This window comes from Wyeomyia smithii, chromosome 1 (assembly GCF_029784165.1).
Source record: "Wyeomyia smithii strain HCP4-BCI-WySm-NY-G18 chromosome 1, ASM2978416v1, whole genome shotgun sequence".
NCBI lineage: Eukaryota > Metazoa > Arthropoda > Insecta > Diptera > Culicidae > Wyeomyia > Wyeomyia smithii.
This window is the reverse complement of record NC_073694.1, coordinates 146,519,497-146,537,654: the sequence shown is the minus strand read 5'-3', so window position 1 is coordinate 146,537,654 and position 18,158 is coordinate 146,519,497. Positions and strand designations below refer to the sequence as shown.

General features: G+C 37.7%; 1 protein-coding gene across 2 annotated transcripts in view; it reads right to left on the bottom strand.

Annotated features, from left to right (window-relative positions):
- LOC129734080 (uncharacterized) overlaps positions 1 to 18,158 on the bottom strand; it is a 49,429-nt gene that overhangs the window by 4,555 nt on the left and 26,716 nt on the right. Inside the window, exon 10 of one of the 2 annotated variants that reach the window (XM_055695799.1) lies at positions 2,550 to 2,786. The exons of the other annotated variant lie outside the window; for it this stretch is intronic. The gene's annotated coding sequence lies outside the window, so the exon portion shown is untranslated. The remainder of the gene's footprint in view (positions 1 to 2,549; positions 2,787 to 18,158) is intronic. 2 annotated transcript variants of the gene reach the window in all.

Below are 18,158 nucleotides of genomic sequence, written 5' to 3'. Positions count from 1 at the left end.
GAACGCCTTGAGGTAATGGTGCAGTCACCGACTCTGACCACCGCCTGTTGCTCTAATTTGCGGTTGTTCACAACCGTAACCTCCGTTTTATGGTGCGCTAACTCCAGTTTCCTAGAGTGCATCCAGTCTTCGACCTTGCGTATACAGTGCGCGGCCGTCAACTCGACCTCTTCGATCGACTCGCCGTAGACCTCTAGCGTGATGTCGTCTGCGAAGCCGACGATCACAACCCCTACAGGGAACTTTAGTTTCAACACCCCGTCATACATGACATTCCACAACACCGGGCCCAGGATGGAACCTTGCGGTACCCCTGCGGTGATTGGGACGCACTTCTGACCCTCCTCCGTGTTGTAAACTAGTACCCGATTCTGGAAATAATTTTCCAAAATCTTGAACAACGACACCGGTACGTGGATGCTCCTAAGCGCGAGCGCTATGGAGTCCCAACTGGCGCTATTGAATGCATTCTTCACGTCAAGCGTGACGATTGCGCAATAGCGAATGCCCCAACTCTTACGCTGGAGTGCTACCTCTGCCGTCTTGGTGACAGAGAGAATAGCATCCAGCGTGGATCTACCTTTCCGGAAGCCGAACTGGTTACTTTCCAGACCGTTTACACCCTCTGTGTACTTCACCAGTCTGTTGAGGATAATCCTCTCAAGCACCTTGCCCGTAGTGTCCAGCAGACAGATAGGTCTGTATGCCGATGGGTCCCCTGGCGGTTTCCCAGCCTTCGGCAACAGCACCAACCTCTGTCGCTTCCACCTGTCCGGAAAGAGGCAGTCATCCAGGCACTTCTGTATGACTGCTCGAAATAGATCGGGGGCCACTTTCATGGCCGTCCTGATGGCCAAGTTCGGGATTCCATCCGGTCCCGGTGCCTTGCTCACTTTTAGGGAGTTGGCGATCACGATGAGTTCCTCATTCGTAACCCTTACCTCCTCCACAACCTCTGCACGGCTGCCGTCTCTCACGGATTGGATGCCCGGCAGGTTGGCCGACCATCCCTGGTCTGTGTCTGAGATACTGGAACGTCGGACGAGAGACTCAGCAACCGGAGGCCAAGGATTTGGCTCGTGTCGTGGAAAGAGTCCCTCGATGATACGCTCCAGCATCGCTGGTGATCACTCTGCAGGCGCCAACACGCCTTTGGTCTTCGCCATTACGACTCTGTAGGCGTTGCCCCACGGATTCGTATTAGCACTCGCGCATAGCCTATCGAAGCAGGCCCTTTTGCTCGCCTTTATCGCACTTTTAAGCGCCGATCTTGCAGATCCGAATACTACACGGCGCTCTACCCTCTGTGCATCGGTACGTGCACGTTGCAACATCCGTCTTGCACGGAGGCACGCGCTACGGAGGTCCGCTATCGCGTCGGTCCACCATCCGTCTTGAGTATGAGGGCGTCGCCCCTGCTTCGCGCCTTCTTTCCCATTTTTGGACGATTTGTCGCCTTCTCGTCGTTGCGCTTGCTGTCTTTTTGGCGCTTCCTTCCTCCCACGGTAACCCAAGGGTTTCCCGTAGCTGCCACTTCGGCAGACTTTTCGGCGGACTTGGAGGCCGTTGGTGTGCTGTCTCGCGGGCTTAGCACAACCAACCGTTTCTTGCTGTTCTCGGGGGCTTCCCCCGGAGACTGCCTTGCTCTTTTTGCGGCTGACCCGGAGGCGCGAACCGCTGCAAACGTGCAGGTGTCCGTTTGGACCGACTTCGTCGCCCTTCCGGTCACCTCCGTTGCATTCTTCTCTGCAGTCACCGCTCTTGCCTTGAGCTCGGCGTGCTCCTTCTTCGCAGCATCGACGGAGGACCGAAGCATGTAGAGAGCCTGCTTCAGGTACTTCGTCGTGTTGGTGCGACTTTTCGCAAACTCGATTATGGCATCGAGCTGCTCCGACAGCGCTACTACCTTCGGTAGCGTGTCTCGCTGTCTTCCGACCGCCTTTATCAACAGTGGACCAGCCACTGCGATGTCTTGCGTCGATCCGGAAGGCGTACTGCCTTTGCCGTCTTCGCAGGCGTCCTTTACTGCATCCATCTCCGCCTTTCTCGGCGGAGACCTCTGGATGCCTCCTCGTGCAAACGGGTTTTTCAACCCATCTGCGCCCAATTGTTGATCTTCATTATTTTCATTGTTCATTTTTGTTAAGTGGGTCCCCCTTCCAGCCGCTATCCTTATCCATACTGGAGTGGTCGCCTATCTGGTCCCATGGTAGTCTATGCCGAAGCAGTGAGGCCATGGCTAGGGGCGGCTGCCATAGCGCCTTATGAGCAACTATGACACCCCCGACCGGCGCAAGTCAGGAAAGGACATCTGATCCCACTCCTGCCCGGTTCCCACCGGGCAATGAATTTGGAACGTACTGGAAGGCCTGCCAGGTTTTACGGGACGGAGACCCCTGCACCGGTTGTTGTCTCGCCGTTTCAAGCCGTTGTCACACGACCTTACTAAGGGAGCTCGGCGCAGGTGCCAGCCCAGAATCGTTGTACGAAAACAAAATCCGACTCTTATCATATCACGTTGCGACCAGTTGCCGTAATTGGGAACTTACTGGCATCAATCCCAATGAGCGAATTAGTGCATTTGGGTGGTGGGAGCGGCACTATTCGCTCCGTCAGAGCTGCTTCCGGATAATGTGGCTTTTGCGAGAATTCGGCGGCCCAATGCCTGAGTCTCACCACAACCTAGGCTAGCTCTCGCTGATGGTCCGGGACTTGCAGTTGCTTGCAGTGAGCACTTCCGTGGCCTACGGTAATCGCCAAATACCGACCCGTGGTGGCATACAGCCCTGAAAAAAAAAAAAAAAAAATAAAATATATATATATATATATATATATATATATATATATATATATATATATATATATATATATATATATATATATATATATATATATATATATATATATATATATATATATATAAATATACAGGTCGGACTCGATTATCCGGAGACTCGATTATCCGGGGCTCGATTATCCGGAGTATTTTTTTTCTTCTGTATTTCTATAATGTACTTTTGCCTTCCGGATCATTGGGAGTTCCGGGGTTGTACAAAATTGTAACAACAATGCCCCGTTCTGGTTAGGTAGTTCGTTTTAGGCAGTTTTCTCGTCGTTCCTTCGACCAATTCTTACTCAACAACTTCCAAAAGCAAGGTATTATGGTTTTTAGTTGCCGATGAGGACAACCACTATTGGTCAACCGGTTTCGAATTTATGGCCGGAACATATTTCTGTAATATAATGGCCATGATCAATGCAGTACTTAGAACCACAAACTGGCCTGTTTCGGTGGTGTTCCGGATACTCCTGGATTATTGAACCAAAACTCATCAAGCGAAATCAAGAACGATTTGAAATCCGCCAAGTAGCCCATATATATATATATATATATATATATATATATATATATATATATATATATATATATATATATATATATATATATATATATATATATATATATATATATATATATATATATATATATAAATAAATATATATATATATATATATATATATATATATATATATATATATATATATATATATATATATATATATATATATATATATATAAACATACACACAAACACACACACAAACACTTTTTTCCATTCTATTTATACACATACTGCACAAAAAAGTATGTATATAAAAAAACATTCTCTACAAACGTACCACATTAACACACAACTTCTTACTACAATTACATACATTTTCTTTCATTCCTATTTTTTCAAAAACACATTATACAAAAGGAATGTGTATATGAAAAAATCAAACAAACATACTTTCTTCCACTCTATTTTTGCCTTTCTCCTAGAAAGGTATAGCAATCACTTGCAAAACCGAAAGTATAAAAGTGCTCCAAAAAGCCGAATGCCATATATCACTGGACTCAGCTCGACAGGCTGAGCATTTTCTGTATGTGTGTGTGTGTGTGCGTGTGTGTGTGTGTATGTGCAGATTATTATTCTCACTCACTTTTCTCAGAGATGGCTGGACCGATTTTAATGAAATTAATTGCAAATGAAAGGTCATGTAGTCCCATAATACCCTATTAAATTTCATTGTAATCGGATTCTTAGTTTAGAGGTTATGTATCAAAATGTAAAAATCATGAAACATCATTATCTCGAAAACTGCACAACCGATTTGTACACAATTGATTTCAAATGAACGGGCTACCTAAAATACCCTTAAGTTTCGAATTTTATAAAGATTGAAGTAGTGGTTAAAAAGTTATGACATGAAACGTGTTATGAAGACTACTTAATCTCACTCATGTTTCTCAGAGATGGCTGGACCGATTTTCATAAAATCAGCGTCAAATGGAAGGTCTAGTTGCCCCATAAGGCCCTATTGATTTGTTTTGCAATCGGATTATTACTTTGCCTGTTATGTTTAAAAATGTGAAATCCAGCTATGAAAAGGAACATATTCCGAAGACTACTTGGACTCACTCACTTTTCTCAGAGTCTCTGGCTGACCCGATTTCCACAAAACTAGTGTCAAATGAAAGGTCAAGCTGCCTCATAACACCCTATTGATTTTTACTGTAATCGAACTGTAACTTCGTCTGTAATGTACCGAAATGTGAAAATCACGAAACTTCATTATCTCAGAAACTACACAACCGATTTGATCAATATTATTATCAAATGAGCGGGCTAGTTAAGGGTTAACTGATGAAATCTGATTGAACACGTGGTTTCAAAGTTTGGCTGCCCAATACGTTCCCATTTCATTTGATTATAATCGAACTTAAGCCACCGTTATGTATTAAATTGTGAATAAAACAACGAAAGTCTATTATCTCAAAGATTACATGACTTATTTAAACATAACTAGTGTGATACGAACGAGTCATCTCTCAAACTTACCAATAACAACTTCATAACAATTTGATATGTGGCTCAAAAGTTATGGAAAGAAAAGACATTCAAAGACTATTTAAAACTATACCTGCTTTGATCGATATATGTGGCCTCAACATAATCTAAATGTGGTATCGTACTATTTGAACGTTCCTAATTCATTGATTCGTTGCAAATGCACGACGAATCGGCCATAGGATATGATCAAAGTCAAAAGACAAATCGTTTGGAATGATTGGTTTTATCGAAATAACAACATCCTCGTCTTTCGGCTTCTGTAAATCGCCTCAATTCTGAATATATTCATATTGAGTGGTATTCGGTCATTTTCAGCAGATTCTCTGGCATCAATCTGACACCGGAAATACCCATATTGGGAGGTATTTAGTTATTTTGGTTGTTTTCCAGAAACTAAAAGTGGTCGCCTTTAAATTCAAAATGGTGTCCAGGGTCAATGTTTAGTTTGTATGCATCATCCCGATTACGGAAATATCCATATTGAGTATCATTCGGTCATTTTCGACTGTTTCCTAGAAGTTGCCATTTAGCAATTAAAAATGGTGTCTGAGGTCAATTGTTAGCTCCTTGCATCATTCTGGTTCCAGAGATACTCATATTGGATGGCATTTGGTTATTTTAGGCTGTTTTTCACAAACCGGAAGTCGCCATCTTGGATTTCAAAATGGTATTTAAGATAATTTCTGGCCTCTGAGCGTCATTCTGGTTGAAGAAACGCCCATATTGGGTGTTATTCGATCATTTTCGGCTGTATCCCAGGAACCGGAAGTCGCCAACCTAGAATCCAAAATGGGGTCTGTGGTCGATTTCAGCTACTGTGTATCATTCTAGATCCGGAGATACTCATGTTAGACGGAAATCGGCCATTTTTGGCTGTTTTCCAAAAACCATAAGTTGCCATCCTACAATCCAGAATGGTGTTTAAAGTAAATTTTCAGCTTGCAACATTCTGGCTCTGAAGATACTCATATTGGGTGGTATTTGGTCACTTTAAGCTGTTTTTCAGAAACCCATAGTCGTCATTTTGGACTTTAAAATTGCCTGTGAAATCAATTTCTGTCATCTGGGCGTAATTCTGGTTCCGAAAACACTCATAATGAATGCTATTTGATCATTTCCGGCTGTATGCTAGACACCGGAAGTCACCATCTTGAAATTCAAGATTGTGTCTGTGATCAAATTTTAGCTTCTGTGCATCTTTTTGGAACACAACGAACAACACAACAAAAAAATTAATTCAAATAAAATAAACAAAAACAAATAAAATTAAGAAAAATCATTAAAACACAAAAAATATACAATTCGTTCTCGCCGCTGAGATATTTCACTCGACGAGAACGTCGTAGCAACCCTGGCTTATCGAAGTTCGCCGGTTTCACTTTTGACATTTCAGTGAAACTGGGCCAGGTGTTGCAACGACGAATATCGGTCATTGCCATCGCGGTAATAACCGATTTTTCATTTAAGGACAGGTTGTCATGGGATCTTTCAAAAGTTGTTGGTATCGGCGTAGCGCTGAACGCACATTCGAATGATCCAGCAAGCGCGACTGTAGACCATTCGACTCGTAACGTTGCTTCACGTAGTCCATTATGCGTTTGTGCCGGGTACTCCGCGAATTGGTCCGGAATTTCGAAAACTCCATAATCTTCCGAACTCCGGACCAGGTACAAACAGCAACATACCGCGAATGACCGCTTTAGCCGTTTCCAAAACTTTTTACAGAATCCCATGGCGGAGCGAAAATTTCACACGTCCGTTTCCAGCCTATCCTTATCCTCTTATGATGATTTTCAGGTTGTGCATGTTATAAGGTAGACTTTTCACTTTGTTTGCTGGTCGTTAGGGATATTTTCCATAGTGATACTTTTGATTGTTGTATCTTTCCAATGTACCTGCGATTGAAAATTGTGTTTGACATGTTGTAATTATTTTCTTTTTTTTTTTCAGCGCTACATTCGGAATGTGACTGCTGCCGAAAGTCGGTTCGGAGTGTAGATAAGTATGTAGAAAATAGTATCTATTTGAAATCAGATTCAGTAAATTGAAGATAAGAGGTAGACGATAAGAAATATGAGTAAAACATTTAACTTCAAAATTTAAACTTATATTGAAATGAATAATTAAATTATTCGAAATTATAGATAAGGAATTAAATATAAAATCCATATTGGATATATGAAATTAAGAAAAATCATCAAAACACAAAAAATATACAATTCGTTCTCGCCGCTGAGATATTTCACTCGACGAGAACGTCGTAGCAACCCTGGCTTATCGAAGTTCGCCGGTTTCACTTTTGACATTTCAGTGAAACTGTGCCAGGTGTTGCAACGACGCGGTAATAACCGATTCTTCATTTAAGGACAGGTTGTCATGGGATCTTTCAAAAGTTGTTGGTATCGGCGTAGCGCTGAACGCACATTCGAATGATCCAGCAAGCGCGACTGTAGACCATTCGACTCGTAACGTTGCTTCACGTAGTCCATTATGCGTTTGTGCCAGGTACTCCGCGAATTGGTCCGGAATTTCGAAAACTCCATAATCTTCCGAACTCCGGACCAGGTACAAACAGCAACATACCGCGAATGACCGCTTTAGCCGTTTCCAAAACTTTTTACAGAATCCCATGGCGGAGCGAAAATTTCACACGTCCGTTTCCAGCCTATCCTTATCCTCTTATGATGATTTTCAGGTTGTGCATGTTATAAGGTAGACTTTTCACTTTGTTTGCTGGTCGTTAGGGATATTTTCCATAGTGATACTTTTGATTGTTGTATCTTTCCAATGTACCTGCGATTGAAAATTGTGTTTGACATGATGTAATTATTTTCTTTTTTTTCCAGCGCTACATTCGGAATGTGACTGCTGCCGAAAGTCGGTTCGGAGTGTAGATAAGTATGTAGAAAATAGTATCTATTTGAAATCAGATTCAGTAAATTGAAGATAAGAGGTAGACGATAAGAAATATGAGTAAAAGATTTAACTTCAAAATTTAAACTTATATTGAAATGAATAATTAAATTATTCGAAATTATAGATAAGGAATTAAATATAAAATCCATATTGGATATATGAAATTGGAGATAAGAAATCACGAGTGTTGGTGTATAGTTGTGATGTGATTTTTGTGAGTGTTCGCGATGTTTGAGTTTGAAGTGTGTGTTTATAGTGTATGAGTTCATATGAGTGGAGGACTAAAGGCAAAGGTAACTCCAACTTTTACAAAAACAATCTTATTTCCATGATTGTAGTAACAATTTCAAATCAAGAAGCTCTTGGTGATCAAAATTCTAAATGCACCCGTTTTCGAAATTTTTCAAAAGCAAGTTTTGAAAATTTAAAATATATATATATATATATATATATATATATATATATATATATATATATATATATATATATATATATATATATATATATATATATATATATATATATATATATATATATATATATATATATATATATATATATATATATATATATATATATATATATATATATATATATATATATATATATATATATATACTACTCGGACAGTGCCCCGTTACTAGGCCGACGTATGTACAAAGAGCTCTTTTGTTGAGCTTTTTCGAATGATTCTCGTTTGGTGTGATAAATCTTTTAGATTGGGAACACTTTTTGACATCAAACCAATTGGTTATCACCTTTTGTTCCTCCCAGCGTTTAAGCTCCATTTTCACTGCACAGTTTGATATACCGCAGAAAGGTTCTGGGCCGATAAACTGTGAGTTAGATCCTTGTTTTGCAAGTTCGTCTGCCTTTTCATTCCCACCAACGCCACAATGTCCTGGAACCCAATACAAATTTACTGAGTTTGTTTGACATAGCTGTCGCAATGTGAGCAGTGCTTGAGAAGGGATCGAAATTTGATTGTGACTGCGATGAATGCACATGCTTTTTTCGTTTGAATTGAACGGCAGAAACGATCGGGCGAACGAAGAAAAGTTTTTCTCTTTCTCTCGTGTGACGATTTTTTTTCTAACGATAGCGACCGCAGTTTCGGAGAAGTCGATTTTAAAACTCTCTCGCTCGATCATTTGAATTTATGTTGAACGGAGCAAACTAGAGTATGATCGGCAGCATGTGGCGTGTTTTATTTTCGTTTCTCTCGTTCTCGACTGGTTCTTGACTGGCTGTCTGAACGGTCAAAAAACGGTCGATGAATGCTTTTTCGCTGCATCGGATGGGATTGGGGCACTGCTTACAGATGCACGTTATTTTTTGGTGGAGAAGTTTGTTGTTGTTGTTGTTGATGTTTAGCGATAATTGCTCGAGGACAAATGAGGTGGAGATATAGTTTGAATATTTCTTCATGCGAAATGCTGAAGTCCGTCGTTGTTATGCGTCGCAAAGCGCCGACAGGCACAAGTAGTGTTTTTACTTCTGCCTACGCGGCTAGCATTATACCATATGTTGCGTTGCGCGCGGCTGTAATTTATATTTTTCCGAAGCTTATTCAGATTCTTGCTTCGCTTATATCATTGGCCCAACAGATAAGCCGATATATACTCTATTCTTTTTATATCCATCGTTATCAGTAGGCTTATTTTTCAGTCAATTTTTTTTCTGATTCGTTATGCATAAATAGTGGAAAAAGACAATCCTTATGCCCTGACAAATCACGTTCTACAATTGAGTTGATAGTTTTGTGATGTATTGGTTGATAACCGGCTTACAAACTGTGTTTTTTTAGATGCAAAAAATTAGAGGTAGATTGCAAATCAGCAGAAACATTAGAGGCCACCTAAATTGAATTGTTGAAACTAGCTCAATTTTAGTTGTGAGTTGTTAGTTGTTTCTGGTACCCAGGAGCGGATTAAGGCGAAGGCGAAGCAGGCGGACTTCAAAATTGATGTTTGATGCATGAATAGGATCATCAACAATGTATGGAGAACACTATTAATGTATAACGAAAAAGAATTTCCCGCATACAAATTGACTTGAAAAATTAGCCTCCTGATAACTATCGAATTCAAAAGTATCTATCTGTTAGGCCGATGATATAAAGGTCGGATTCGATTATATAGAGACTCGATTTTATATTGACTCGATTATATGTATATGATTCTATTATATATAAATTCAAACTCGATTATACTGCCGTTCCAAGCATAGTTGTCCCAGCGTGCATAAGAACGGCAGTATATATAGTAGCAAAAAAAAAATTTTTTAAATTTCAAATGTGATCTAGAGCGAACATTTCGTAAGAGAACATCCAGAAAATACGTTACGCTTGATAGAAAGGGAAAAAAATAAAAAATAATTAAAAACAATGAAAAATTTTGGTTTTTTGGTTTTTGGAATTTAAAAATTAAAAGAAATTGAAAAACCCTAAATAAAATTACCTTAATAAAAAAAATTTCAAAAATAAAAAAAAAGAAATTAAAAAAATTTAGGAACAAACGAATAATTTGAAAATTTTCAAAAATTTGAGAAATTAAAAACGAACGAGTTGACAAATCAATATATACTGATCTAACTTTTTCTTTCCATTTGACACCAGGAATAACTACAAGAATAACTACAAGATATATGTATAATTTTCATAAGAACTGTGTTTGCTGACTTTTAGGGGGATGAGTCAAAAATAAAATTCTTCCTATTTATTCAACATTCATGTAAAATGAATAAAATACATTTTTTCTCTGATTAGATTATATATAAAATTCGATTAGTGTGACCTGTACTTAGCGATGCGAAAATCTAAATTAGCTTCGGACAAAGTACACCACCGCACAGTGGGGAATCGCTGGCCATCGACCCAAAATTGAAAATGTGAATTTCATTTCAATTATATTCTTCCTATAGTTGTATACTATTGAAGTGACAGGATCCAAATTTTTAGAGCATTACGACAAAATTTGAATTTTCTATGATTTTTCAAAGTGTACTGAGTCAGCGTTTTTTAGCGTTTTTCTTGAAAAAAAAATGCAATGTTGCGAAATTTGCTGGAGCCCCAAGAGTAACTTGAATCTTGATGACGTCTAAGTAAAAGTTGTCTATAAAATAGTGGAGAATAAATCCTAATCATTGGATAATGTATAATCCTCATCATTGGATAATGTATATATGTATAAATTGACGGAATCAAAAAATTACGTTTTTTTTTTAAAACAGCGTTTAAAGTTTGAACGGCAGGGTTTGGCAATATTGGCACTAGTTTTAAAAGATAGCTTGGAAAAAATGCCTTAAAATGCATCTAGTCCGATCTTGCGCAGAGTTGCGCAGAGTACCTTTCTTTCGAAGAGAAACAACGAGTGTTCGGCACATGTCGGATTTCAAAAATGTAAATTTGAATTGTACACTGCAAACCGTCAACAGAATAACAAATGGCTCATATTAGTCTGATAATAACAACGTTTTCGAACAAGTTTCAGTATAATTAATCACACTATTTGCATATTTACAAGTTTAACTGATCTATATTTCGATAATTTACGAAGTATCAAAAACTAGTCATTGTTTATGTTTTGGATCACCAGCACTGACTGCTAATTTCTACAGAGCAAATAGTGAATAGTTATTTTGACGTTAGAAACTGCATTTTGAAAACCCTTCTTGAAGATATTAAAACTGTATTGAAAATGAACACAAAAATAAAGATGAAGGTGAAAGTGAATGGAAAAAAATGCAAATGGAAAAAAATGCGAATGCGATAAAAAGAATCAATAGACACTTTGAAAAAAAAAAAAACAAGTCTTAAGTAATTTTCAACACGAAGCACATTTTTCATTTTTTTTTTCTTTTTCTTGATAACTGATTAATATTTAATGTTTTTTATGGCATATGAAAGTCTTTCAAGCATCATGCATTTTATTTTCCAAAAGATTGAAGCCGACGTAAAATTTTCCTCATATAATATATATAAAAAACATGAAATTTTCCCTGGCGTCAAAAATACGCATTTTCATGCAAAAATAATATCAAATTCGTACTCAGCGTCCCAAAATTATATAAAAACCATGTATTTTCCATGATTTGAAGATAATTTTTCGCTTGGCCAGCATTTGTATGGAGCCGCCCCACTGTGCACCGCCGCGACGCGAGCTGCGCAACATAAAGTGCTAGCCGCGTTGGCAGATGTAACTACACTACTCATGTCCAAACGCGATGCTTTGATTTCCATGGATGCTTTGAGAGATGTATGAAGAATTAATCAAACAGCTTCAACACCTTACTTTTCCATAATCGCTAAACATTAACAACAACAACAACAAAAACAAGCGCCTCCAGCCACCAAAACGCTGTAACAGAACATACGCATCAGAAGCATACAGCGACTGCCGGTCAAATGAATTTTTTTCCGGTCGTTCATTGCCACTAAAAATCAATGGATATTGAACAAAAGGAAAATGCGAAAAAAATCGTCATAAAGTAGTGCGAACAGGATTGCGAGGATTCTACACTAGAGAGGAAAAGAGATGATCGTAATGCCCGTTCGTTTTATTTTGCAATCGGAAAACGAAATTGAACGCGACAGCTCGGAGAGACGAACGGTGTACGAAGTCTCGCACAAAACGGATAAGATGAAATTGAATGACTGATATTTTTGTGTTCGGTAGAAAAAAGGATTGATCAGAGCACTGAATGTGAGAATACATTTCCAGACAATCTTAGATGTACATTTATAAGCATCAAGTGCTTTCAGTGCTGCTTGACTGTCAGAGAAAATACAAATATTTGCATGTTTGTATTTCCTAGTCAGACACACATTCGCACATTCAAGGATTGCAAAAATCTCTGCTTGAAACACTGTTGGCCAGTGTCCCATTGCCACTGAAATATTAATTCCAGGGCCGAAGATTCCTGCACCAGTTTTGGCACCTATTTTTGAGCCATCTGTGAAAAATATCGTTGAACCGGGACGGACATCAGGAACTCCGACTTCCCAGTCTGTACGCGACGTTTCGCATATCTTGTAGGGAATATCATGGTTATCCTGAGGTGCCATCCAGTCTCCATTCATACTCATCACTGGCCCTCTTTTGAAAAAGTCCAGTATAGTCAGGTGACCCACAAGATCACCTGACAAGATAGTTTTTGTTCTTTTTAGCCTCAAGGCACTCTTTTCTGCTTCTGGTTGCACGTATTCGTACAACGGCAGCAGATGAAGAATTGCATCAAGAGCTTTTGACGGGGTGCTTTTCATTGCTCCTGTTATAGCAATGTACGCAAGTCGTTGAACTTTATCTAGCTTTGATCTAGCGGTGGACTTATTGGTTAGTGTTAATTTTTATTTTAAATAATAATAGTTTCCTATGACTCGTTTTCAAACAGCTTTTCTTCACATGTAAAATTTTCTGAGCTACGATACTTTAGATAAAGTATATGCTAGAGTACTTTACGAATAAATTGTGGATTTTAAATAACATAAATTCACGCATATTTTAAAATTTACGCGTTTTTTACGCAGATCTCGAAATGTTTGCGACTTTTTTTGTACACGGGTTTTTGGGCATCATCCCGGTTCCAAAAATGTTCATATTGGGTTGTATAAGGTAATTTTAATTTTTTTCAGAAGCTGGAAGTACCCAAGCTCAAATTCAAAATGACGTTTGATTCTGGACATCATCCCGGTTTAATCAATTTTTATATTGAACGATGTTTGGCTATTTTCTAGAAACCAGAAGTCACCATCTCGGAATTCAAAATGACATCTGGAGTTGATTTCCGTTTTTCGGAAATCATCACGGTCTATTAAGTTATCATAATGGATGGTATTTCACCAATTTGTGCTGTTGTCCACCACCAATTTAGAGTTCTTTTGTTGATTTCCGGTTTCTAGACATTACATCGATTTTTTGCAAGCAAATGAATCGCAATTTGTTAGTTTCGCTTTATGCGTATTCTAGAGTTTAGCGATTCATACACAGAAACACGCAAGTTCTGAAACTTGAGCGTTGTTACTGCAAAAGAAAAATATAAACTCAGAAGCAAAAGAAAAATTCAAGCAGTTTGCTAAAAAATATTTTAGCTTAAAAATAAAAATAAATAAGCTTAAAAAATAAAAATAAATAAATAAATAACGGAAAAGTAACCCTCTATGATACAGTGCAACGTTATCTTTAAAGAAGTAGTGTTCAAAGTAGTGCAGTGCAACATACAAAGTATTTTTAAACATAAAAATTAGCTATAGAGTTTTACTTGAGGATAAATTTTCGATTGCGCTTTTGTCGGAAACATGGCCACAAGACTGTCACGAGAATAGCAATTGTTATAAAATACCACAAAATAATGAAGCCCAGAGAAGATAACTATGGAGAATCCTATGCCTTTTACCTGAGAAATTACCTAAGTTATTCGAACGAAAGATAACCTGAACTATCTGATTATACTCAAGCGGTAGCAGTGCACATATCTAGCAGAAATCTGTTAATTTGCTCAATATATTTGAGTCCATCTGTAAATGTGGATCAGTTGGAAGATCTCATGAAGTTTTTCGAAACCATCAAGCATTTTAATAAAATATCACGATCACTACGCTTGGGAAAATACCAACTGAGGCAAAAAAGGAGAGCCAAACAACGAGAGACGAGCGGAGAAGGTTTTAGATATTCATTTTGGAAAAAAACAACCCAGTAAACGTAACGAACCAACTCGGATATCGAGTAAATTATGACATCCTTACTAAAAGCTCGTGGAAGAAAATACTATGGTCAAAAAACCCGCGCTCCAGGCGAAGCCAGCTGTGATCTATTACGACAGCTAAAACCAGAGACTGCAAAGAAAATACTTGATGATTTAAATCAGCAGTAACGTAGAGGAGAGATTAATCAGGCCCTTAACCCTCTGATACCCAGTGCTGCCTCTAGACGGCCTTCATCAGAAACTCAATATCTCCTCATCACAACGTCTGTTCACACTTATTTCTCATAAAATGGACTGACATAACTTTTTCTTATGTTTAACTGCGGCTTCATGATTATCTGAATCGCACGATAGCAACCATCAAACTTTTAACGTGAACAAATGACTAAATCGGGAAAATTAATTATTTTGCACTTCATCCTGCAATCATATTTCAAATTGAAAGATTATTAGTGAGAAATTTGATACAGAATAATTATCAGTGGCTGTTGAATTGCTTTATATTTCAGGTTTGTATAAGTTTTGTTTCTATTCAACTTTAAAATACTGAAAAATTTACAAAAAAGCGAAGACCGCCTAGAGGCGGCATTGGGCACTGCCGACATGGAAAATTTTCGCTGATGTCAAGTAATGTTTTTTTGATCTGTTTCTTGTTCAGTCATGAAACGGCGACAGGAATCGACGCTTTGATGATGTAGGAGCTTGACAATGAAACGATTCTGGAATGTGACATTTTAGATGATTTGATAGTGACGATGATTACAAAGGACTTAATTATCTTACACATGCGACGCGCATTTAGCCAACCGCCCCAAAAAACGGTAAACAAAAAGTTTGGCCATCGCGTTCTACATTTTTAAAGTCATAAATTTTTGAGCTGTGTCTGCATTCAAAAAAATCATCAACAAGACAAAAAACTTGAACTGCCAAAGTCTTTCATCTTTTTAAACACGATCCCTTACCTGAAAAGTTCAAAGAGCTGGACACTTCATTTAAATACTTCAACTATTTAGATTAATCTATACGCTTTCCAGAAAGATATGGGAACAACTTTAAACACTACACCGTGAAAAATTTGCAAATTTGTAGGAATTTTGTATTTTATGTCTGTTAATAGTTATTCTAGTGTTCGTTAAAATGCTCAATCCCATTACGCATTAAGGTTATACCTCATTGAATCCAAAAGTGGCCGACTTCGAGTTACCACTTCGAGAGCACGACACTCGGAAATAGTTGATGCGTTCCCTGTGAAAATACTATTCTATGTTTGTTTGTTTTGGATTCAATGAGGTTTCACCTTAATAGCAATCCAAGAAACCATGCCGAGATATCGTTTCGAGCAAATGATATATAAATCTTCACTTTACCGACGACAGTGCAGTTCCCCGTGAAGGACCTTCTGGATACGATAGGCTATATAAAATCGACCAATTATTAACTATGTCAACCAAACCTTCCAGTCAGTTCCAATGGAGTAGCACTTTGCGTCGATTAGCAGTTGTGCTCCACCAAAATGAAAATTTTTCAGAAACAATATATGCCAGACAAACCAATAAACGGGACATCTAATTATTTGTCCTGTGTGACGCACACGGCCATTTTTGTTTTTTTTTGCTCGAAAAAAAATCCGTTTTAAATAATGTTTCTTTGATTTTTTTTACGCGGGTGCCCAGTGCCTTCTTCAGGCGGTCTTGATATTTTTTCAAGTAAGTAACTATTTTTCAAAACAGAAGTTTTCTTGTTATCAAACATGTGTTACGGATCATAAAACAAAGCGGTTAGAATTATTTCAAGCGGAAAAAAAAATTTGGGCATCAGAGGGTTAATGTAAAATGGTGTTGTAGTCACAATCGACCGACTTTGAGCTACCACTTCGAATTTTCAGAAGCACAAGACTCGGAAACAGACAATGCGTTTCCTGTAAAATGCTATTTTATGTTTGCTTCACCGCAGCAAACATGAAATAGCGTTTTCATATGTGACGCATTAACTAATACCGAGTCTTGTGCCTTTAAAAATTCGAAGTCGACCATTTGTGGTTTTAATACCGTTTCGCCCTAAATTACAATTGATTAAAAAAAACTGCCAAATTGAAAATGTCTTTCATATTGTTTTTAGTAGCAGAACTTTGCTTCTCATTACGATTGTTACGTGTTTCAGCACATTACAACACACACCAATCCAATATTGTCAACTATACCCTTAGCATACTAACCAACAAAATAACCAATCCCTAAGTTCGGAAAAGACAAAACGAAAATGGAAGGAAAAATACCAATATCATTGGTTCCAACATGCACAAAGATTATTAATTTAGCAATTCTTGAAAAACTGCGTGAAGAACTGGACAAGAGAAAAACTGTTGTGGTTAATAAAGTAAAAGCGCATAAGAGAGAAGGTATCCTCACCTCTATCATGTTTATATATCTACAAATGCTTTTAGTACCGTTTCTGTCGAAAAGCTAAACGAAATTATGCTTGAGCTGAACACCTCCTATGAGGTGATCTCCTGGGTTACATCCTTTTTAACAAAAAGAACGATGAAATTCCAAATTAACGAAAAAAAGCTGGCACTTGTGATAAGTGATGGTTTACCACAAGGCGACGTACTATCGCCTTTTCTGTTCAATGTTTACACAATTATCTACTATATAAAAATGGAATTCCGTAACGCTTGATCTTATAATTCCCTCAGTCTCTGAGTTGTACAGTAATCATCATCATTTTGGTTCGTTCTAAATCCAAAATAATAAGCGGTGACATGTAGGTTTTTTAACATGAAAATGTTCGCTGATGTTTAAGACATTTGAGAAAAAATAATAGGTATTTAATTACTAAAACTTGAGATATTATTCACAAAACTACGTAAAACATGCAAAATTGATTTTCTGTGCTAAATTTGCCTTCTAAATCAAAATTCAAAGCTATGACATATGATTTTTTTTTCACAAAAATGTTTGTTAATGTTCAGGAAATACATTTGAGAAAAAATAATTAGTATCTTATCACTAAAATTGGAGATATTATTCACAAAACTACGTAAAACGTGCGAAATTATGACTTGTTATACTTAATTCGTTTCCAAATCAAAATTCAAAGCCATGACATGTGACTCTTTTTTTATTAAAATGTTCGTTGATGTTTAAGAAATAGCGATAAACATGCAAAATTATGACTTCCTGTGCAAAATTTGCCTCTAAATCAAAATTCAAAGCGATGACATACGATTCTTTTTTCACTAAAATGTTTGTTAATGTTCGGGAAAGACATTTGAGGAAAAATAATTAATATCTGATCACTAAAACTTGGGATATTATTCACAAAACTACGTAAAACATGCAAAATGATGACTTTTTATACCTAATTCGTCTCCAAATCAAAATTCAAAGCGATGACATGTGATTCTGTTTTTGATTAAAATGTTCGTTGATGTTTAAGAAAGACATTTGAGAAAAAAACAGGTATCTGTTTACTAAAACTCGAGATATTATTCACAAAATTACGTGAAACATGCAAAATCATGACTTTTATGCTTAATTTGCCTCTAAATCGAAACTCGGAGCAGTGGTCTGCGATTTTTACTTTAATTAAATGTTCGTTGTGTTTAAGAAAGATATTTGAGGGGAAAAAAATAGGTATCTG